General features: G+C 41.7%; 1 long non-coding RNA gene across 2 annotated transcripts in view; it reads left to right on the top strand.

Annotated features, from left to right (window-relative positions):
• The first annotated feature begins 984 nt into the window (after window positions 1-984).
• LOC138481301 (uncharacterized) overlaps window positions 985-22,965 on the top strand; it is a 369,339-nt gene continuing 347,358 nt past the window's right edge. Inside the window, exons 1-2 of one of the 2 annotated variants that reach the window (XR_011274215.1) lie at window positions 985-1,048; window positions 1,164-1,313. This is a non-coding gene — a long non-coding RNA (uncharacterized lncRNA). Of the gene's footprint in view, window positions 1,314-22,965 lie in introns of both variants that reach the window. The other variant, XR_011274214.1, reaches the window with a different exon arrangement.

Here is a 22,965-nt window from a genome sequence, read left to right as displayed (position 1 = left end):
AAAATGAAGTTTGTACTGACTTTTCCCTGCAAAAAGACATTTTGCAGAGCTCCTCGAATCAGGGTTTGTGTCTGCAGTGCAAAGCCACTTTGAACAGTGCAAATAATTCCATGAATCGGGCTGAAATGCTTTGCGGTGGCACATCATAACATTGAAGGACGGATTTACATCAAGGCATTAAGACACCTATGGAATCTGCAGTACTTTGTTGATGGACACTGAGCACTCTAAATTATAATTCAGTAAGTGAAAATGCTGCATTTCATTTTAAACACATTATGTAGCAATGACATTATTAGCGTTAGTAGAAAACAACGATCACCACAGTGGTGTTTTTTTGTGTGCAATGTATATACATAGCTACAGAAATTAAGAAGCCACACTTATCTTAAGAACCTGTCACAATCCAATCGTGTTCTGAAGACTATTCAGCATTGACATTGTAGTCAGTGGGTGATGCGTGTTCCAGGGTGGGGCACACTGAGAGCTGTCGTGATTTGGGATCACGAAAAAGATGTCCCTGACTTCAAAAGGCCCCCCAAGTACATCTGCACCCGAGGCCTGCGGAAAGGAAGGAGTCAGCAAACACAGCTCTCTTTGCAGCCCATAAATAAAGGTTGGGTAAAAGTCCGAGGCCCAAAGGTTTGCTAGAGAACAAAATAAACTGGATGCTGCCCGCAGCTCTACTGAGCCGATTAACACTGTGCTGAAATGTAAACCAGGCCTGAGAGGCTGCCGTTGGACGGCATTTAGCAGGTGTGGCGCAATTAGGGGGGCCTCGTATGAGGATCATAGCTAAACTTGAAAGCCTCACGAACTTTATGGTGGTTTCGCTAGAGTTGTTGATAGGAAGCCGTGTTGATAGGCCAGCCGTTAAAAAGATGAAAGGCAGCCCCTTGGATGAAATGAGACTAGGAAATAAAGGGATTAAAGGGGCACAAAGGATGGAGTTATAGGGTTTATTTGACCAGTGCAGTGTGGCATGAGGGGATGTGAGGCAGTGCAGAGAATGGAATCAAAAGGAAAAGAAAAAAAGGCCAAGCGGCAGGTAGGGCGAGGGTTCAGCGCCTAAAACCTCAGCGCAAATCGGCTTATAATTGAAAACGACACAAAAGAAATAGAGAAGACTAAGTTTAATTTGCATCTCCGGCTCCTTCATTCAGAACTAAGAAGTGTTGCAATAATGGCGCATTCGGACGCACCTCCCCGGGAGAATGGTTTCAGAGAGCTGATGTGTGCTTCCGTTCGACGTCATGCCCACGTGTGCCCACGTCGCTTTACCTCAGAAGAAACGCGCACAACATTTCCTATTGGTTTGTTATCAGTTTATTTATTATTATCATTCATATTGATAGCGTGACTATGGTTGTTTTAACGTTACCGAAATATTGGCATGACTAATTAATATAATATTCACCTGAGTGTGAAGTGCAGTTGGATGTTGATAACGGTTTATTGCTAACTGTAATTTTCTGTGTGTGAAATTTAAGTTTACATTTTAAAGCAACATATATATAATGCTTCTTGTTCGTTATTTATTGTTAGTATTGCGAATAAACGCTGATAACACCAGTAACACATTAACATGAATTCAATTATTGCCATAGGGACAATCTACAAATACCTCTAAAATATTCCATCTTAGTAGCATTGACTCTAGTTCAGCTCAATTCAACGCGCGCACGCGCGCACGCGCGCACACACACACGCACACACACAAGATTCACAAAAGCTCATTGTTGGGATCAATGCTCAGTCGAGGGCCCTGTAATAGTAACAAAGAGGATGCTAAATATTGAGTGAATTGGTCAGTTGCAGAATGTGATGGATCCTCAGGAAGACTTTGAGAGACGGACAGTTTTAGGTCAAGACTAGGCAGTCTCTAAGGTTATCGCAGATTACCCTAGTAATCACTGGATGTGTGTTTGAGGACTTCATTACACCCACTGTTCTGGCTGGGAAACCTCAAACACAACATTACAAGGACCCTCAATGAGTTGTACCCCCTGAGATTTCAAAAGATGAAATCAGGCAACTGATGCAGTAGGAAATGGAATACCAAAGAAATGACTGAGTTAAAAACCTCTGCATTATACACAGAAGAGGATGTCATAAGCTTTCAAAAGGGCAAAAAAGGCTTATTCCACCAATCAAATTAGGGAGACTTCAAGCCAGTTGTGACTGATCTCACCTTTTCCACCCAGACACGCTAAGGAACTCTCTGTGAGCATCTATTGAGGCCAAGGTTAAGTCTTGCAGTCCTATTCTGGATAGGGATGAAGCGAGGCAGAAGGAAGATTAAGGAAGAGGCTGTTACAGTAGTCAAGCCTAGAAAGGACCAGAGCTCTGGAGGCATTGAGTTTCTGGGGGATGGCAAGGAAAGGGAGAATACCTCTGAGGTGGTGCAGCTATTAGTGGGAGTCCTTGGCAATTTCCATGATGTGAGCAAAGAAGGAGAGAGAGGAAACAAAGATGACACCAAGGTTTCTTGCCTCACATGTGGGTGAGGGAAGTGGGCCAATAGTGGGCCAATAGAGGACAGCTAGAGGGAGGGAGGGAGGGAAAGTGCGAGCAGTGGTCCCAATAGAAAGGATCTCATTCTTACTTACAATAAGGCACTAGGTCGAGACTATGGCCCTCATTACGGCCATGGTGCTCCAGTAATGAAGGGTGCCCTGTACGTATGTAATGCCTTAGTGTAGTTGTATGTGAACTGAAGTGGATAGGACCTCAGGCGGCAGCCTTATGTGTGTGGGTTGAGGCCACTGGGCATATTTTTGGATGCATGGCTGTATTATTCTGCAGTGGTTGTGGCCAGGCCCTAGACTCTTGGGTGCATGGCCAGAGGACGGAGCCCATAGGCCATACACCCAAGAGTCTAGGGCCTGGCCACAACCGCTGCAGCATAATACAGTCATGCACTCAAGAATGTGACAGTGGAATATGGATTGCACCCAAGAGTCTGCTGACTGGTTGCAGTACTGCAATAGTATGTGTACAGATGTGGACAGGGCTTATGTGTGTGGGTTGTGGCCAGTGCAGATATTGTTGGGTGCATCACTGTAATATGCTGTAGTAATTGAGGTGAGGCAGTGGAGTCTTGGGTGCATGGCCACAGGCTGTAGGCCGTAGGCCATACACTCAAGAGTCTACGGATTGGCCAATAACCACAGCAGTATAATACAGCCATGCATTCAACATTGTGACACTGGCATATGGATTGCACAAATGTGTGTGTAGAATGCAATTTGCAGATTACAAAGAAGTATGACACCAATAATGGTATACTCACTGTATGTACTGTTGAGGCCCTGTGCACCTTTTCTGCACGCACTGCACAATACTGGTCAAGTAGCAATAGCAGATTTCAATATTGTGGTATGTGGAAATGCAGCTGAAATCATTGTTTCATTCTCTGTGATAAAAGAAACATAACATATTGGGATAGGCACTTTGTAATGTGGTACTGCATTGCATTGCAGCTATTTGTTTACTCTGTGGAACCTCATAATTAGTACTTCACAAGTACTATGATTTAAACAAGTCTACTGAGCAATGTTCTCAGTTTCTGTGTTTATTCAAATAATCACTGGGTCTGTGGGGAAAATAATCCTCAGGGTTAAACAAAATGTACGTTCATTTGTTGTTAGCTGGCACACTCTGTTTCAGTGACATGTACACTACTTACAGAAATGTTTAGGGTGCCTATCTATCTGGTATTCTGCTTTATAATGGTGTATGATTTTCCTTTTGGAAGTGGTGGTACTATGGTTGCAGTTAGATACCAGTTAGCGTATTCTAACTGCCTGTTTCCTCTTTTTAAGCAGTATTAGTTTATGCTTTTGCTTGCTGTTTATGTCTTCTAAGTACTGTGGTATTGCACAGTAATATTGGAGGATTGTGGGGGTAGTTAGATACCTGTTGACGTATTCTAACTGTTGGTAGTTTGAACGTTGTTGAGGGTATGTTTGTAGCACTGTGATTGCTGAAGGTTGATTTTGGTAGTTTGCTGGAAGTAATATTGTGGTACTGTGGGTGCAGTAAGATACCAGTTGGTATATGCTGGTTGTTTATATTTAATAAGTGTTGAAGGGTTTCCTCAGAAGAACATTTATTTTTGGTGGTGGATTTCAAATTGTGTAGTAATGGGAAGTAATATTGTAGTATTATGGTTGCAGTTCGATAACAGTTGACATATTTAACTATTTAAGTTTCTCAGTTTTGCAGGGCATGTCTTCAAGCACGTTTATTCTTGTTGGTGGATTTACATTTTTCACTCTTGTGAAGTGCTTTTGCAGCACTATGGGTGTAGTTACATGTAGTTGTGTATTTCTTGCATTGGTATGGGCATTGTTAGACAGCTGTTTCCTTATTCTAGCAGTTGGTGGTTTCAAAGGTTATTGAGGACCATTTGTAGACAATCATACTCCGATCAGTGAGTCCATTTTGGTTTCGAGAATATTAAGTCGGCATTTGCAAGATTTTCTGGTAATCTCAGCTTCAGAGTAATGGAAGTATCATTGCATTCAAACCATCCATATTTCTTTTTAATGTACAGAGTACAGTGACCTTCACTGGTCGTGGCGCCCGTGTGGTAGATTATGCCTACTGTTGTGAAGGTTTTCTTGCCAAGTGATACTTGCCTGTGTGTGAAGCTAGTAAGCTTGCAGTTGTTTTTGATACCATCTGCATTGTATCGTACAAGCATTACTATTACATTTTGGCTATGTGATTGTATCTGTAAGGTGGAACGATTGTCGGAATTACAAGTAGTACATAATATGCCATGGTTTGCATTTTGTACGAGCTGCTGAAATGGAATGGATTCCCAGTTAGATAGAGATACATACACAAAACGCTTGTTAGGGATTTGTTCCTGCACCACATGGCTGCAGAGAGTGCATGTATGTTTCCACATGTATGAAATCTGGGAGATTTCATTTATCGGTAAGTTTTTGCTTTCCAGTACTTGCAGTAAGTACATTAGACATTCTTGTGGATCTTCTTGTGTGTTTATAGTGAATTTCACCATTCCTGCACATTAGTCCAATTCCTGCCTCATTCCTGAGACACTGCAAGCATTGTCAGGATTATGTTTGCGTTTCTTTGAAGGAGTAGCATTTGCAAACAGAACTGGTCAGCGCCATTTAAGTTAATGTTTTCCACAATTGGTAGCAATTGGAATAGAACACTGATTACTACATTTGCATAGCAATTTACAACAGTTGTATTGGAAAATTGGAATGGACCAGACAGTTCTGGGTCCAACTCATTTGATGGAAGTCCATGTGGTTTTTTTGAAGCGGTAGTTCTCTTTGTTTGTGCAGTTGGGTATGCATTTGCCTTTTCAGTACATTCTTCCGTGGTTGTGGTAATTGCTGGAGTACCAGCTGCTTTCAATGTCTTTGGTGGTATTGTTGGGTGATTATGTATAATTTGTGTTGGCACTACTTTTCTTTTGCAAAGCTTTCTTTTTTGAGGAACAGGGTACATTTTGAGATGGGGTGTGTTGAGTGCACATAGTCTGTTGTACTCTACGATGCAAGGAATGTCCAGCCTTCACTTTACTTGCATCAAAATGTACTAGAAATATAGCGTGACAGTGCTACTTAACTCATGCCTTCTTTAAAGTCTGTGCTGCCAATGTCAATCATAGCTTGGTTTAGGGTGTGGGATATTTTGACACACTCCGCTGTGCTATGCTACATCACTTTACTGCATTGGTGTAAGAAACAGCACAAAATGGCCGTTCTGACTCATGTGCACGCCAAGATCTTTAAACTACATTTTATAACAACCAGAAAATGGCTGCACCCCCTGGCACACTCATTTCAGGTGGGGTGAAACAGAGTGCTCACTGAAGGAATGTGCCAGTGTGCTCTGCAACATTTAATATGGAGTGAAGTGAAATAGGCAGCATCAGATTGCTGAAAACCCCAAAATGCCTCTTTAAAATGACACTTTCTCAACCTTAAATGTGCTACTTGGCGCTAAATTCACAAATTTCTCATAAACCACTGTGATTAAAAAGGCCCTGCAATGCGCAGGATCGTTCATTGTGTCTCATAGGAACCAGGCCTCATTTGAATGACAGCTCCTGTCAAATGTATCCTTGAAAAATCAACCCGGGGCTTTGTTTTCATTTTACACGGGAAACACAGATATTTTCTTTGCAACAGTATCAAGAATCAGCTGTCCAGAGAAAGACTCTAAATAGATGCCTGTAACTGTATCCATGCTGCAAAACAATTCCAGCACTCAAGCCAGGAACTCTGGCTGCACAAAGTGTATATTTGCTGGAGATGAAAACCAAGTTTAAAGAAATAGTAAAATGGGCTTTTTGCTGACTGAAGGGGGAAAATCGTCTATTAAAAGTACATTGTTGTGTGAAGGCTTGATTACTTAGAAATGTAAAGGGATTTGTTACTGTTAAAAATACACCTATAAACTGTTTTAATTCCATAGGTTTAAAGTCAAGATTTCAAAGGAGAAAATCAAACCTAAAACCCAGGCTGAGTTGGCAAACTATATAAAATAAAAAACTTGCTCTGCCAGTTGCTAGCCCTGAGAAAGGGTGACACCTAATAAACTGCTGGCACAGGAAAGGCTAATTGCTAGCTTGGAGTCTTTGAATACCCAGGACAATGGGACTTCCCAAGCTGCATCAGACATTCGTCTTTGCTCCAGGCTGAGACAATAGCAGGCTAAGACTCTCACCTGTCAAGTGTGAGGGGCAGGAAACTTCAATCAAAAGAGAGGCCCCTCGTCCTGCTTCAAAGGAATTGACATTTTCTTGCAGTTGGGGAAAAGAAAAAAAAACTGATAAGTGACAATAGACTTCCTTTTGGTTTTAAAAAGCCTATTTGTTACTGAACTTTAAAGACATTTAACTTTGGAGCAAGAATGAGGAAGCATATGAAAAGTTTGTAGTTTTAAATCTAATGTGATGCTCTTTCTTTGAAGACGTTTACTGCATAAGGAACAGAAGTTGTAAAGAATGACAGATTGTGGGGAAAGTATTGATATTACACACATCACATTTTGTACACATATCCCAAGGGTAAACACGCATCTATGTACAAAGTTGGGAAATTTTAGGCCAAATCTTTCATGGTTAAAATAACCAAAATGTAGCAGAAAGGCAAAACCAGGTCCCACAGACTTGGTGTTTGGATTGAAATGTGACCCACAAAATATGTAACCTGTGTATCTGATTTTCTCAGAGGTTATAACTGTCTAATTATGTATTTGTGGTAAAATGAGATTTTGGTTCCAGTAGCTAGGGGAGGTTTCTAGTCATTGTAAAAATCATCCCATAAACATGACATCCTTTTCTGTGATCCAATCAGCAAAGAGCAAGGCAGAAACTATGCTCTTTCCCAATCCTAGCATTATGGGTGTGGGTAGTAAGCCTGCCCCTGCCATATACTTTAGTGATGTCATTTGGCATGATAAATAAGGGAACATGACAGCACACACACACACTGATTCCTGACGTTCTTCCTGATTTCTTGCGTGGTGTCCTGTTCTTGATTTCTTCATACTACTTGATCCTGATTCCAGATTTCATTGCAAAACCAAGGCCTATGCATTGCAGAACCCCTTTTCAGCTAGGCCTCAAATTTTAAAAATCCCAAAAACCCAAGGGAAGCATCCTGATCCAACCTTGCTTGCTACTGCTAGATGCATGCCTCTAAACTCGCCATCCCACTGATCTCCAGTCTCCAGTAACCGGAACGGCCAGTCCAGTGCAGTCCAGTGACCAGAACGGCATAGATGATCCTGTCCCACCAGATTTGCCCAGATGTCCTTGGTTAGACCCGATCTGTGTGATGACCGGAACCCTTGATGGTCCAAAATCGTAAATTAAAGTGGACTGTGGGCCTCATTACAACCCAGGCGGTAAGTTCCCTACTTTACCACCATGGTGTAAACTCTGTTTACACCATGGTGGATGGCGGATTTACCGCCCCATTCCAAGGTGAGTGGGGCGGTAAATCCCCATTCCCCATTTACCCTTCCCCATTCCCATTTTTGCCCCATAGGGCATAATGGGAGTGGGGAAGGCGCTAATTACGGCACCGTAAATTACGGTGCCGTAATTAGCACCAAGGCGGGTTAGCGCCTTGCATTTTAACGCCTGCTAAAAGCAGGCGTTAAAATGGTAATCAGGCGTTAAGGGTTAACGGCGCCGACGACGCCGTTAAACCCTTAACGTCTGGGTTGTAATGAGGCCCTGTAAGTATTAATGGGAATCATAGAAAACCATAGCATACCTTGCCCTGCCTTGTCTCATCCCAACCTCCAAACCATCCTATCCTTACCTTAAATAACTTGTAACCTTGTCAAAATCCTTATTGCAATCCAGTTCTTGGTTTATCTTGTTAAGATACTTTTCTTTAGTCATTTTATCTTGTGTAAATCTTAAACTATCCATCCTACTTCGAGTGATCCGACTGGTTCCGCCGGAGAGGACACTGGGGATCTGGTGTTGAAGTCATGAATCAACTCTAGAGCTTACTGTGTACCTCCTTGATATTCTGGCCAGAATGCTCTAGCATAGAGTAAAACTATAGGAAATATTTTCTTGTCCAAACTGAGTTTCTTTTCTGTTTTCACTACCCAATTTTTCTAAAAACACCTCTCATTCAACCTTGCATATCTTCCTCTGTTTAATAGCTATATACTTCATTTCAATTCTGGATTATACCTAAGACCTATAGCTACATCCCCACCCAAAAACCGTTTGGTTAAATTTAGGCGGGAATCTACAATTTTGCAAAGTTTTGCATGTGTGAATTTTATTCTAAATTATTTTCAACCTTCCACTCAGATCCAAAGTGTTTCCTTTTGCTCAAACTATAGCTCATGATTGTTAGTATCTTTCCAATGTTCCTCCCGTGGCGATTTTTACTGATTTAGGGATTTTTGCACACATTCATTGTTTTAACCTGCCATTTCCAAATGTCATTTTAAAATGTAAGATTTCAAATCCGTTTTCTCTCTTGTTTGGAGAGGGAGGGTTAGATTTGAATTCTATTTTCTATTCCTTTGTCCTGATTAGCTGCTGCTTCCTTATGTCTAGTTAGAATTGCTTATTTGTGGGTTGAGGAATATTGCAGGGGGAAATCCTAACCCAAGTGCTATCTTTCCCACAAGCCGAAAGTGTTCTTTTATTTAGTGTTTTATATTTTGTGTTGCTAAAAGAGGGACATTAAGTGCATTACATACCTTCCTATCTGTTATTGTCACCACATTGGTGATTGCTGCTCCCTATTGAAAAGTATATGTTTGATTTGCATTTAAAATATATAAATACATATTACCTTTACCAACCAGCATGATTCCTGGTCCATCGTGACCTGGGGTATTTGAGAAGGGGTGTGATATGAGTGGTATATCACTCAGCATATTGAACCTATAGACATAATAAAATAAGCATTTCAGCTGTGCGCTGCATACTAGGCTGAGACCAGGGTGTATCGCCTGATTGAAATACCTGAAAAGGGTTAGACCTTGAGATTTATGAATAGTGACTGAATATGCTAGAGACAGAGAAAACTGTTCTCTGCATACATATATGTCTTTGAAAAGAAGGAATTGGGCTGTTGAGCGTCCTATCCTTTTAACTTCTGAAAATTGTGAAAGTGAATATTGACAAACTGAATGTTGTTGTCACGTGGGTATGTCTGGAAGCCAACACCTCTACCGAGTCCTCCATTAACTAAACCTTGTTCCACATCAAGGTTACGCTTTAGCCTTACTCTACAGTTTAAGCACAATGTTATAATTTTATCCAAACCAGCTGTGTTAGAGATAGAGTTGTCTAAGGTATTTAGTCATGCTGTGGCTTGTAGACACATAGGTACTGTCATACCGTTCATGTCCAGTTTAAAATTTGTGAAAGTGAATATTGACAAACTGAATGTTGTTGTCACGTGGGTATGTCTAGAAGCCAACACCTCTACCGAGTCCTCCATTAACTAAACCTTGATCCACATCAAGGTTACGCTTTAGCCTTACTCTACAGTTTTAGCACAATGTTATAATTTTCTCCAAACCAGCTTTGTTAGAGATAAAGTTGTCTAAGGTATTTAGTCATGCTGTGGCTTGTAGACATATAGGTTAGGTACTGTCATACCCTTCATGTCCAGTTTGTCTGTGGAGCAAATTTGCACTATTGGTCGCAATTCTTTTTTCAACATTGTTTCTTTGAATTGTGCACAGCTTGCTAGGGTTGGCATTAAGAAGATGCAGTACATTTGTGTGTGCTAATTGTTGCATGACATCAGTAGCACATGTGTTATGGCTGTATAGCTCAGGAATGCCCCTGGTATTTAAGATAGACTGTGCTTCCTTAGAAAGTACACCAATCCTAATGCTTTTCAAAATGTTGGCATAGGTGAGGTCTGCAGAATGACACATGTTTTCAGTTAGTTCGCTGCATTGGAAATGTTGTCAGAGGTTTACATTTCCTATGCTGCCAAGTGTCTTTCAGCACAGTTTGTGTCCTAAGGTTTTAAAAATAGGTTCACCTTTCTTTCTTTTTTGTTTTTTTTGTTTTTGTTTATTAACCCAATTTGGGTTTTTTACAAAATCGATGTGCCATGGCGAACTGCATTTCGTCTTGTAGAGGCTACTCAGGACACCACTCAGAAGTCCGCAGATCCAGATTAACGATCAGGTTCGGGCGTCAGCTTTGATGAAAAGGAAGAAGCAGGGCCAAGGGCACTTGCTTTCGCAAGGGCTACTTCAAGAAATTTGGCTGCCGCTCTAGATCATCTCGTAGAATCGCCCGCAATCAATCGAAACCATATTGTTTCTTCATCAAGTGTCGTAGGGCAGGTGACGAGTGGTGCCAGGTAAGCCCGTCTTTCTGCCGCATGTCCTGCGCAGGAGGTGAGGAGGTGTCGGACTGACTCTATTTGGTCAGCTAGGCCACAAACCTGGCAGTTAGATGTTTCTGCAAGGGCTCTGGTGGCCAGGATTTCTCTAGTGTGAAGTAGGTTTAAGCGGGCCCGCATAAGTAATTTTCTCAGCTTTTTCTCAGGGAATTTTTCACAGTATTTCAGCGGGACCTTTGGCCGGTTGTGAGTAGGTGGCAGATCTTTTAGGGATTTATACTGGAGTATTTTTTCGTTGGTATGTATCCAGTCTTGTTGTGAAAGTTTTAACTTGACTCGTCCAGGGTTTGAGATGAGGAGGTCTTCGCTACAGAGGACTTCATCTAGTTTTCCCTCAATTTTTTTTGCCCAATTCATTAGAGGTATGCAAGTTCCTTTGTTCAATTCAGCTTCTACTATTCGAAAGATCGGGAGGGTGTCAGAAGTCCCTATTTTTCTGTAGAGTAGAATTGCACTTTGGAGTACTACCGAGGCTAGTGATTGGAGGCTAAGGTCGCGACGAATGGCTGGCAAGGGGGCTGAAGCTGGAAGACCCAAAACCGATTTCCAAAGAAAGCCTTCAAGTCTCGACCAGAATTCCTCAGGTAGGTTTAGATTGGCTGCCATGCCGTATGTTATTGCAGGGACTACCTTAGTTTTGTAGAATTGTAGTACAGGCGTCCATGAGAACTTGCCGAATTTTCTGTCTACTGCTCGAGATTGGGCTGTTAGGTTTCTCATCTTTGCCCATAGTGAGGCTTGCAGTGAGTTTTCATTCAGAGAGTTGTCTAATTGCACGCCCAGATATTTAAACTCATCGACCACTTCGATTTTTGTTTCCTCAAGGAACCAGCTGGGACTTATCTCGGCTTTTTTTGCATTTTTTGAGAAGGACAAGATTTTCGTTTTGTTTTTGTTAATTTGGAGGTTGTTTTCTTCCATGTATTTGGACAGATTTGCTAGTTGTCTTTGGAGGCCAATCGCAGTCTGGTCCATCAAGATCAGGTCATCTGCGTACCAGAGTCTTGAGACTTTCGATGTGCCCACTTGAGGGGGAAAAGATCTTAGTGTTTTTTCCGAGTCTTGGAAGTCCCCGATGAAGGCAATAAACAGGGCTGGGGCCAGGGGGCAGCCCTGTTTTACACCGCGTTTTGTGAAGATCTGATCTGAAAGTACTCCTTGCTGGTTTAGCCGGACTCTTTCACTGGTGTTAACTGAAGAAGATCTCCAAAAACAATGACATGTTTTCCACCAAAGAGTTCTTCGTAGTCTGTTTTAAGGACCTCTTGTAATATGAGGTGAATCAAAGCCAACATTAGGTTGGAGACCATGTTCATCACATCTATTAGGAGCATTTCCATTTGTTTCAATACTCTGCATAGCTCCATTGCAGCTTCTGCTGAAAGTTTGTAGTAGTCTAATTTGTTTTGGTGTTCTACTGGAAGAAGTAGCATTCGGTGTAAAGTAACACCACCTATGCTGTAGCGAGATAAACCTGTGGGGGCAGATACAACAGCTGAAAGCTTGTTGTTTGTAAATTGCTCGAGGAACTTGCTGATGATTTTGATTAAGAATGTTTTGCGTGAACCAGCTAAACCACTTACATACAGGAGTACAGGTTTATAGTTTTGACAGGTTCAAGTTTTGTTTCGTGCTGCAAACCATGTTCAATTTGTTTAGTTACTTCTAGGAAAATGCTACACTGCTCATTGTTTAGTTGTGATTCCAGTACAGCAAAGTTTTCTGCAGATTGCTCGTACTGACACATGGTGTTTTCTACTTCAGTCATGGCTAATTCTGCCTCATTTGCTATGAGTGGCTGTCCAAGTGGTTCTTGACTTCCTGTAAGAGAAGGTTGACTGCTATCAGGAGTGTCTATATTTAGTTGTGCTTGAAGTTTTTCTTATTGGCGTTCATTGTCCAACATGTTTTTGTACTGTGTAAAGCTTATATCTGTTATAGTGCTTTTAATTGCACATCGTAGGCATGGGTGTCCAATAAATCATCTTCTTTTCGCCATGGTTCAAAAAGTTGCAGTAGGGACATGCAGTACAGTTCTCTATGTTGAAGCGTTTTTAACGATAGCTTCGATAGCTTCATATGATTAATCAGGCTGCGTTTGGTAAGTTTAACCAGGCTGCCCTCACAACTTTTGACTATGTATTTACCTTTTTTCGCATCTGGTTTAATGTTATTCTTGTATGAACATTTTTGGTCTATGTGGTATAGACACATGGGGCCTCATTCCGAGTGCGGAGGTAAGGGGTTAATGGCACCGGTAAGGATGCCGGTGCCGTTAACCCCCTACTGCCGCATTCCAAGGTCCCTTAGCGGGACCTGCTAAGGGACCAAGGTGCTAATAACAGGCACGCTATTTGCGGGCCCGTTATTAGCTCCTTCCCTATTCCCATTGAGCCCTATCAGGGCTCGAATGAGAATGGGGAATGGTTTTCAGAATGGGAATTTACCATGTCCGCAAAGGTCAGAATGTCCCGGTAAGTCTCCATTCCGACACCACAGACCCGGACACAGGTTTGGAGGCAGCCATGGTGCTGTTAGCACCATGGCTGCCTCCAAACTCGTAATGACCCCCATGGTTTCCAAAGCAGTACTCCTGTTTGGGTAGTATGTGTCCAATAAGTTGTTTTTCAAAATGTCCTGGCTGTTGGGATCCTTTTTGGCTATTGTTTTTATGTCTTGGTATGATTTAAGAACTCATTTTCTGGATGCAGCAGGACCAAGGCTTAGCCAGGCTATGTTTTCAGATTTCCCATACAAGGTGGTGCCGGTTAAACTATCTGCAGCTTTGTAGCAGCCACATTCTCTATGGGAGAGCATTTTTATGCCAAAGCTGTACAATTTTTGTGACAGTGTTTTGTCAGATGATATGTCATCCCAGAGGTCTTTCAGCTCTGTTTTCTCTGCTTTGGTTAAGTAGGCTATGACATGTTGTGCAACTGCAGTGGAATAGTCTGCAATGTACTGCACATCTATGTTTGCATTCCATAGGAGTGTAATGATTGCATTGTAATCATTGATGTACTTTCATGCTTCAGTTTTTTTATGCATGTGTTCTTAGGCGATTTGTCTTTCACACTGTGTCTAATATAAGACATGAAGCTGTTTACTTGTCTTTTTTCTGAAACAGGTCTAGGGAAACCAAAGCGGCATTTGATGTACTATTTGCCTTTGTTTTTATATTTGTGCCGACAATACTTGTCACACTTGTGTCTTTGAAACTGCTAAATATGTGCATGTAGGTCTGTATGTGTACTTTCTGAAGGGATTTTGCAAGTGACATATTTGCGAATGAACTGCAGTGTCATCACTGTCCTGACCAAATATAGGAGCATCTTTAAACCACAAAAGCATGTGGATGTATGGTGCTCCTCTGGCATGATATTCCTTTCTCCAAAAGAAGTGTTCCACTTCACAGAGGGGAGGATTTGTTTTATTACAGATGAAGTGCAGCATGGCAATAAAGCAGTGATTGAAGTACCTTGACATATTTACAGGGTCAAGAGAGCAGAGTTCTAATGGTGTTTTCATGTCTATGCCTGCTTTGGTTTAGTTTGCTATGCGTAGGAAAGTGTGCAGGTCTTCCCATGCATACTCTGCACAACTTAAAATGACAAACCATGTGGGTGGGCCAAGGTTGCTAGGCATACCCCGTACATCTGCGTGACGTTGGAACCAGTATTCTTTCCTACCACGCATGTTTGTCAAGAGATTTGTAATACTTGACTGTAAACCTTCATCTTTCTCTTGCACCTTTTGAAGTAGCTGTGTAAGAAGACATGTTTAAAACATTGCAACCTGTTTTCAATGTCTGTGCAACTCCGTAACATAGACTTGCTAGTTCACTTTCAAACAGGAGTTGGAATATGAATTCAATGTTTTGTCTGAATCTGGAGTCTTCAGAATACATCCGTAAAGAGTGGTATTCTGTTGCTGTTATTTGTTTGCATCTTTCATCATACCTTCCACCTTTTCCAGTAAGAAAGAGTAGAGGATAGGCATGTGCTTCTATCCCATATACTGATTGGAGATCCTTTGGCTTGCTGCATTTGATATGTTTCTAGTGCATCGTCTATGCTGTCTTTGGAGTGCAGTGGGTGAATTGTATACTGGTCTAAAAGATTGTATGCTGTAGTAGGATTTAGAAGTTCAAATTGGCCAGTTGATGAGGAATCCTGAATTATTTTGGTGGTTTCTCTCAGGTTTTCTTCAATGTTTATTTCTTTTTAGTATTCATTGTTTTCTTTAAGATATTGCAGGGCTTCTCTAACTTTGTTTAAGTCTACTAGTTGCTGCCAATCTGTTTTATCTTTTGTAGGTACACCATTCACTGGGATAATTAAAGATTTATCTATCGGCTGTTGCACTCCCAGAGTGTCTACATTGTCTTTTAAGATCTACTGGCAAATAAACTACTATGCCACCAATGCCTTTCAGTAATTCAGAAGGAGGCAACTTTGCTGTTTTCGGTTGAAGGCGTATTATCGCTTGAAATGGGTGTACTGCTTGGATTACAATGTTCTCATACAAATGAAGCAGTTGGAGTGGTTTTGCAAGTGGGAATATTCCAAGTTATTAGTGATAGCCCGTGAAGGAATTTGGTTATTATCAAGCTTTGCAGTGCAGTATGTTGAAAGTATTGAGGGGTAAGTAATTTTGTATTTGTTTTCTGCTATAATGTAGAGAGCTAATTGGAATCATTGGGATTCCTCATTGTCTTCTCTTTTGTATGACATATCTACAGTTTTGGTGCTCTTTGTATACAAATTTCTGCGACAAAATAGACATACTTGGTTTGGTACTTCAGCAGACATGCTTTTAAACTTTTCTATTTCTTTTTTTGTATGTGTAATAGAAGGTTGGCATCTGCAAGGTTGTCGCTACATCTTTAAAGTTACTGGATTTTGTAAGTGTTCTTCACTTCCAAAATATTTGCTTTGGATGTAGTCTATTTCTTCCAGGAGTTATTTGGCTCTGCCATGTAGGAGAATGTGATTCAAATGCTCCACTGCTAAAGCAGGACTTTTTGCATAGTATAGTCTATGAACGAGAATTTCATATAGTAGAATGGTGTTTTGCTAATATTTTCATATTGTGGAAGGTGCTTTTGCAAGCAGGCCTGGAAATACAGGTTAATGAATGTCCTCACAGTCCTGTGTATTTGAGCACTGGACAGGAGTCCATGGTTTGTAATATTTTCATTTTTTATTTGTCTTTGGCTTTCACATACTGATTGAGGAATTGCTGTAAAGATTTGAAGGATTGTTTTCGTATGTTACACATTGAGATGCACAACCATTTGTAGATGGGATGGATTGGTTTGGTGCAATGCAGTGTTCATTGTAGGTTTGCTGGGGATATTCTTTCAATCAGCATTTCTTCTGCTATAATGGTACTGTCTATCTTTTCATACCCTCTGTCACTGCTCTGTATGGCAATTGGGTTTGTTTGCTCTTGTTTGTATGCCTCTTTATTGAAATATGGTTCTGTGCTGGTTGTGTGAATCCACTCACCTGCACAGAAGTTTGCAAAGGTATCTATGTTGATGTTGTCTATGTTGTGAAGTACTTTTTGTATTTTACTAATTAATTTAGTTAGTGGTTTCATTCTGTTTAAAATTCATATAAACAATTTCCTTTTGAGGAGAATTGCACTGTCTATGAGAGCTTCCAGGATCATGTTTCTGCAGTCAGTTTGAAGGAGCCAGCGTGATTTCTACCCTGTTTTTGTCAGTTTGAAGGGGTTAGCGTTATTTCTACCCTGTTTCTATAAGGTCCTGAAGGACTCTATGGTGGAACATTTTTTGTAAAATACATTTTTTGGAATGCTTATCTGTGACTACGTTAAGATTGGTAGATGCAGTGTTAGCACTGCTGGTAGTTGCATTCTTCTTAATACATTTCTTTTTAGTTTTCAATTTTGGAAGAGGGGTCACACTTTTTTTCCTGCTACCTGGTTTTGTTTTGCTCAGTGACTGTATTAGCTGTTTTGTTTGCACTTTTTTCATACAAAGTCTGCTAGAGGCGGATGGCTATTTTGCATGCTTTGAGTTTTATCTGCTCTATTTCTGAGTTGTTTTCTACAGAGTTGCTTTTTGCTAGGCATTCTCGTGTGTCTGTTGGAGAAAAAAGGAAAGTGTGGGTTTGGAAGTTGCACAATGTATTTGTGTGCACTGTGTATAAGAGTTTGAATATGAGGGTAGGCATACATAGAGGTGTGTGTGATTGTGTAAAGGGCTGTTACATTTGGTTGGGAAGGTTGTACTGGTATATGTGTGTGTTTCTGTGTGGAAGGTTTGCTTCAGTGTGTGTGACAGTGTACTGTGCCTGAAGAAGTAAGGACATTACGATGTTTTCACAACACTAGTGGGTGTTACCATACTGGTGTTCAGATAACAATACAAAGAGTGGACCTGTTAAGGTGCAATGAGTAAGAGTGAAGCAACTTCTTTTGGGTTGGATGCAATTTTCTAGGCTACAATACACCAATACTGCACTATCTGAGTAACAGGCAGAACACTACTACAGTACTGCACTTACTTTGTTGGATGTGAAGAGTAGGTTTCTTCTGAGTTTTATCTTCCACTGGAGATGTCAATGGCTTTCAGGAGGCTGTTCTTCACTGCAATTGCGAAAGAAGGAAGTTAGTGGGTATGTGTGTTAATGGCACAGTAATTGCACTAGGAAAACGCATTATTTAAGATTGTAGGAGGATTTGTTGGCAGGAATAGTTAGTGTGTGTGTTCCATTGTACAGCACTGCATATAAATGGGGACTTGGGAGCATTGTTGCTATGGGGCAGAGGTGTATTGATAAGTGTGCCCAATAGGGCTGTACTTTTGCAAGTGTGTGAATTGCTGTTTTACTACTTGCTTTGGAAATGGATTAATGCAAGTCCTAGGAAAGTGAGAAAAAGGCTCAGAAAGATGTACAGAATAGAAAGAAGAATGTTACAGTGCATGGATTTGTATTAACTTTCTCACACATAGGTGCTTGCTACATGAGTGCAGAAATCCTTTCCTGTTGTTTCATTTATTTATCCAAATTTACAGAATGCACTGTTTCCAAAGTACACATGCATTTCTTTGCTTTCCTTCCAATGGTGCATTTTGTCAATTGTGTAATGTATGTACTTGCCATGCCTTCCTAACATACATGCAGTTTTCTTTTCTGCATTCTGGGCATTTCACATAGGATCTGGCACTTGAACTTGCTGTGCAAATGTTCCCAGTCTGTTTATTTACAGGAAAATCACATAGGGCCTCATTAGGACCCTGGCGGATTTCGCGGTGCTAAATGCACCGCGAAGCACGGCGGAAAGCCGTCGATAGCGCCATGGGGGTTGGCGGATTTACCGCCCCATTCCGACCTTGGCGGAGCGGTAAATCCCCAATCCCCATTCTGCCCTTCCCCATTCCCATTCTTGCCCCATAGGGTATAATGGGAGTGGGGAAGGAGTTAATTACGCCACCGTAAAATACGGTGGCGTAATTAACAACGAGGTCCCGTAGCGCCATGGTTTTCTCCGCCTGGTAAAACCAGGCGGAGAAAACCTCCATGGCGCTAAGGGAACTCGTAGTACGGCGGACGGGTCCGCCGCGATTAGCGCTGGCGGAAACCCACTCCGCCAGGGTCCTAATGAGGCCCATAGAGTGCTGCTAAAATTGAAATATGTGGTTTTCAACTGTTATGCAAGTGGGCATTAAAAGAAAACTTTGAAAGCACACAGCATTGTAAGCAACTGTTACTTGATGTCAGGAGATGGGACAAATGATAGTATGATTATTGAGTAGGTTATCCAGGGTAAGTGGCAGGCACCCTGTTCACATGAATGCAATCTATGTACTTGCTATGCTTTGGTGACATACATGCAGTTTTCATTTTCTGTGTGCATTCGGGGCATTTCACAGCAGGTGTGTTAGTGAGGAAGTGGTTATAAAAGTGACAGAAGTAAGGAAGAAAATAACAGTTTGCACATTACAATGGGTGATATGAGCAAGCATGCATTTCGTGGTAATGTATTGAAGTTTCACATAGGATCTGGCACTTGAACTTGCTGTGCAAATGCTCCCAATGTGATTTTTTACAAAAACATCACAGAGAGTGCTGCTAAAATTGAAATATGTGGTTTGCAACTGTTATGCAAGTGGGCATTAAAAGAAAACTTTGAAAGCACACAGCATTGTAAGTAACTACCACTTGATGTCAGGAGATGGGACACATGAGAGTATGATTATTGAGTAGGTTATGCAGGGTAAGTGGCAGGCACCCTGTTCAAATGCATGCAATCTATGTACTTGCTATGCTTTGGTAACCTACGTGCAGTTTTTTTTAGTATTTATTTATTTACTTGTGTATATCTAGATGCATAGAATTTACAAGGGTCTTGCTTTTATTTGCAAAGAGTCTTCAGTTTGTGGAGGTCAGTCTTCAGAGGCCAATCTTGTTCATTTGAAAGTTTTTTGCATTCAGCCAGGGCGGATTGAAGTATCTTGGCTATTGCTATGGTCCAAGATGTTCTGCCTCCGCCAATTAGACACGGCCACCACTGCTCCTCTTCGGGGTCGGTGAACGGTCCCAGCACTTGTCGCAAGTATGCTAGCCGTATTTTGGTCATTGCCTGGAAGCTGGTAAGCAGATGTCTCACATTTTCCGTTTGGTCTGATCTTTTACACAGTCTGCAATTTTTGTTTTCTGATTGGCCTCTGATTTGGAGAATCTCACTGGTGGCTAGTAGATTCAGACACACTTTTAAGAAAAGTTGATGGAGAGGTCTACTTGGAAATCTTCTTAAGAATTGGGCTGTTTCATTTCGTTTTAGTGTGTATGGTGGGAGCTGTGCCAAGAGTTTGTTCTCAGTCGCCTTTTCCAAGGTTGTGATCCAATCTAGATCAGCCAATTTCTTTTTGATTTTCATTGGATTAGCGATTAGGTCTGCTTCTGTGCATGCTATTTGATCCATTTAGTTATTTATCTTTACTGCCCATTTCCCAAGCATTTTGCACTTTCCTAGGCTGATTTCTTCGTTGATTAGTTTGTATAGCGGCAAGCGTTGCGGGATGATGGTTTTCCTGTAGAGCGCAATGTTGTTTGCTTCCACTGTTACTTTAAGCAAAGTCAGTCCCAATTCCCTCCTTATTCCGGCTATTGCTGTCGATTTAGGTATATTCAGGACTGTCTTCCTGAAGTAGCCCTCTATCCTTTGCCAGAAGGCTTCTGGTATTGCTGGCATTGCTTCGGTTCCATAAGTGAGTGCGTGGACTACTTTCGCCTTGTAAAATTTGATGGTTGGAATCAACGAGAATCTTCCCAAAAAAATTTCCAGAAGGCTACGAACAGTGCAGGAGCCAAAGGGCAGCCCTGTTTGACACCCCTCCGCATCAGAATTTCTCCAGACAGAAGACCTTTTGTGTTCAATTTCACTCTCATGGTGGTGCTCGTGTGTAGCGCTTTAATAGGTGCCAAGATGGTTTGCGGGAAATTCCAGGAGTTCAGTTTTGTCCACAGAAGTTCCCTATCAACGCGATCAAAGGCTTGAATTAAGTCTATGAGGGCCACAAAGAGTTTGGTTGAGGCCTCTAAAGCTTTGTTCTTGACTTTGCTGAGGAGCATGATGTTGATTGTTGTTGAATTTTTTTTGAAGCCTGCTTGGAATGGATCGTTGCCGGGTGCCTCCATCGCCCAGGTCTGGAAGAAGCATACTGAAAATGTTGCCAATTGTGTCGAGAAGGGCGATTGGTCGATAATTACAGGGATCAGATTTGTCTCCTTTTTTGTATATTGGTACCACACTGGAGGATGTCCAAGATCTCGGGATTGATCGTGATGTGCACTGCCTGAATACCAATCTGATGAAGGGAGTCCATTGCTTTTGAAAGTTTTTAAGGTCAATGTTGGTGACTCCATCTGGGCTGGGTGCTCGGGAATCTTTCAGTTTGCCAATTGTTTCACTGATGTCTTTTTGGTCGCATACATCCACCCAGGAACTGTCATGTTGGATTAGTTCTGATCCTATTGGAGCCGTTGGTTTTCTGAATAGAGCTTCGAAGTGTGTTTTCCATTTTTCTTTGCTAATGCAGTTAGATGGTTCATTGGCCTTCTGTTCCGTTCTTACTTTTAGAAGCAACCAGAATTCTCTAGTGTTTTTACCTGCTCTGTTTTTTAATATCTCTTCTGAATCTTTTTGGTAGAGATTTATTCGGTGATGTTTGATCCAGGCCTTGTATTTCTTTTCCTCTAGTGCTGCTTGGGCTACTAGTTCGGGTGAATTAGACTTTTTTGCTTTGCGTTTTAGTTGTCTAAGACTTGTGCGTTTTGCCACGATTAATTTGTCCTATTGATGGAGCCCAGGTGCCCCCTTTATGGTCCTAGTGTGTGAGGCTGCTTTGTAGGGACTCAGCAAAGGTCGAAAGTCCATGACTGTTTGATCGTGTTCAGGGGCCTGGGATTTGATTTTGTAATTTCTCATCAGATCTTCCACTCTTGCCGCGGTCACTTTTAGACGGTTGCCCTGTGCATTGGACTCTATTTCAGAGGTCATTTTTGGGTTAGTTTCCACTATCGAATTCCATGATGCTCTTAGGAGGTTGTGGTCACTTGGTTCGGTGCGTATAACTTCGAATTCCGTTATTGGTTCTAGCATTGCATCAGATACATAGATGTAGTCTATTGTGCCCTTAAGGGTGCCTCTCTCCCATGTAGGGAGTCTGCCAGGAAGTGGGAGAGACTGGTCTAAATTGTGGAAACCTCTTGATGACATCAGGTCGTTCCCCAGCTCTCCTCGTGTTTCTGCTGCTGTTTTTGGTCTGTGGATCTTGTTTTGGGCTGAGCTTTTCTGTTTCAAGTTTAGGTCTCCACAGATGAGGACATGGGGGATGTTCTTTTTGGCAAATATGCTGTCGATTTCTGTTTCCATTATGTTCAAGAACTTCTTGTCCGAGATTGCTAGCGGGTTCCAATATGTGTTTATGATTGTGATTTCTGTTGTTGTTTTTTTTCCCGAGTGTTTCTCGTGGTTTGTCCATGTCATTTTGATGGCTTGGTGGTTGCTCGAAAACGTGAGTGGCTCTGTGATGTTTATGCCACTATCCACTCTAGTTGCAACCAGAAGTCCTGATGACGGGCGCCCCAGCCTGTTCTTAATTGCTGGTGCGAAGACAATCTGAAAGCCCTCAAGGGCTGGTTTTTCTGTTAGCCAAAGCTCCTGTAGTGCTATTATATCAAAACGGCCCAAATCGGGGCCGCCTCTTGTCATTAGGTGCTTGTACCCACACGTATTCCATGAAGCGATTTGTATAATTTTTTCTTTCAATGGTTGGGTCGTTGGAGATGTAGTTTCTAATGCCCCTTCTCCCAAGGCTGTTGGTTGCTATTTGTTCAAAGTTGAGATTAGTGATTTTGGCAACCAGGCCCAAAGTGGTTTTGAGGGGCTATAGGTGTATTTTGATCTTTAATCCTAGTTGAGGAATTGTTGGAGGGGGCTTCCTGTTCTGAGGGCGTTGCATCAGTTGAATTGATTGTCTGACAACTTGTTGTTCGGGAAGGTGTGTTTGTTTCCTTTCTGTGTTCTTCTGTCTTGCTCTTTGTGGCTGCTTTTGGTAGAATTGACTTTTCTGTCCGCTTATCTTTTGGTCTCTGTAAGGTTTCTTTGTCGTGGTGCAGTCTGTAGTCCTTATATAGTAATTCCGTTCTTGACACAAAGTGTGTGTTTTTTTCCATGGTAGCTTGAAACGTTTTGGGTGTATTGGGGTCCCTCTGGGGAGTAATATCTGTTAGCCTGAGGCCTCTCTCTGCTAGTAACTCTTGGGCCACTTTAAATTGGAATCTGTAGTGCTTGGATCTTATGTGTAAGCAGCATTTTGCTTTGTTCCCCGAGTGGTAAGATTCAACTAGAGTTAAATCCTCTGTTGACAGATGATGTATTGACCGGAGTTGTCTGAACATTTTCAAAACTGTTCTTCTTTTCAGAATTTTGTCCTCTTTGTTGTTGCTTGTTTGTTCTAGTTTCAGGGTTATGGGCAAGTGTCCTATGTCGGACTGTGGGCCTCATTACACGGACGGCGGTG

This window comes from Ambystoma mexicanum, chromosome 5p (genome assembly GCF_040938575.1).
Source record: "Ambystoma mexicanum isolate Mex_15411 chromosome 5p, UKY_AmexF1_1, whole genome shotgun sequence".
NCBI classification, from domain to species: Eukaryota; Metazoa; Chordata; class Amphibia; order Caudata; family Ambystomatidae; genus Ambystoma; species Ambystoma mexicanum.
The sequence above is the reverse complement of the archived record's forward strand: the minus strand, read 5'-3'. Positions and strand labels throughout refer to the sequence as shown.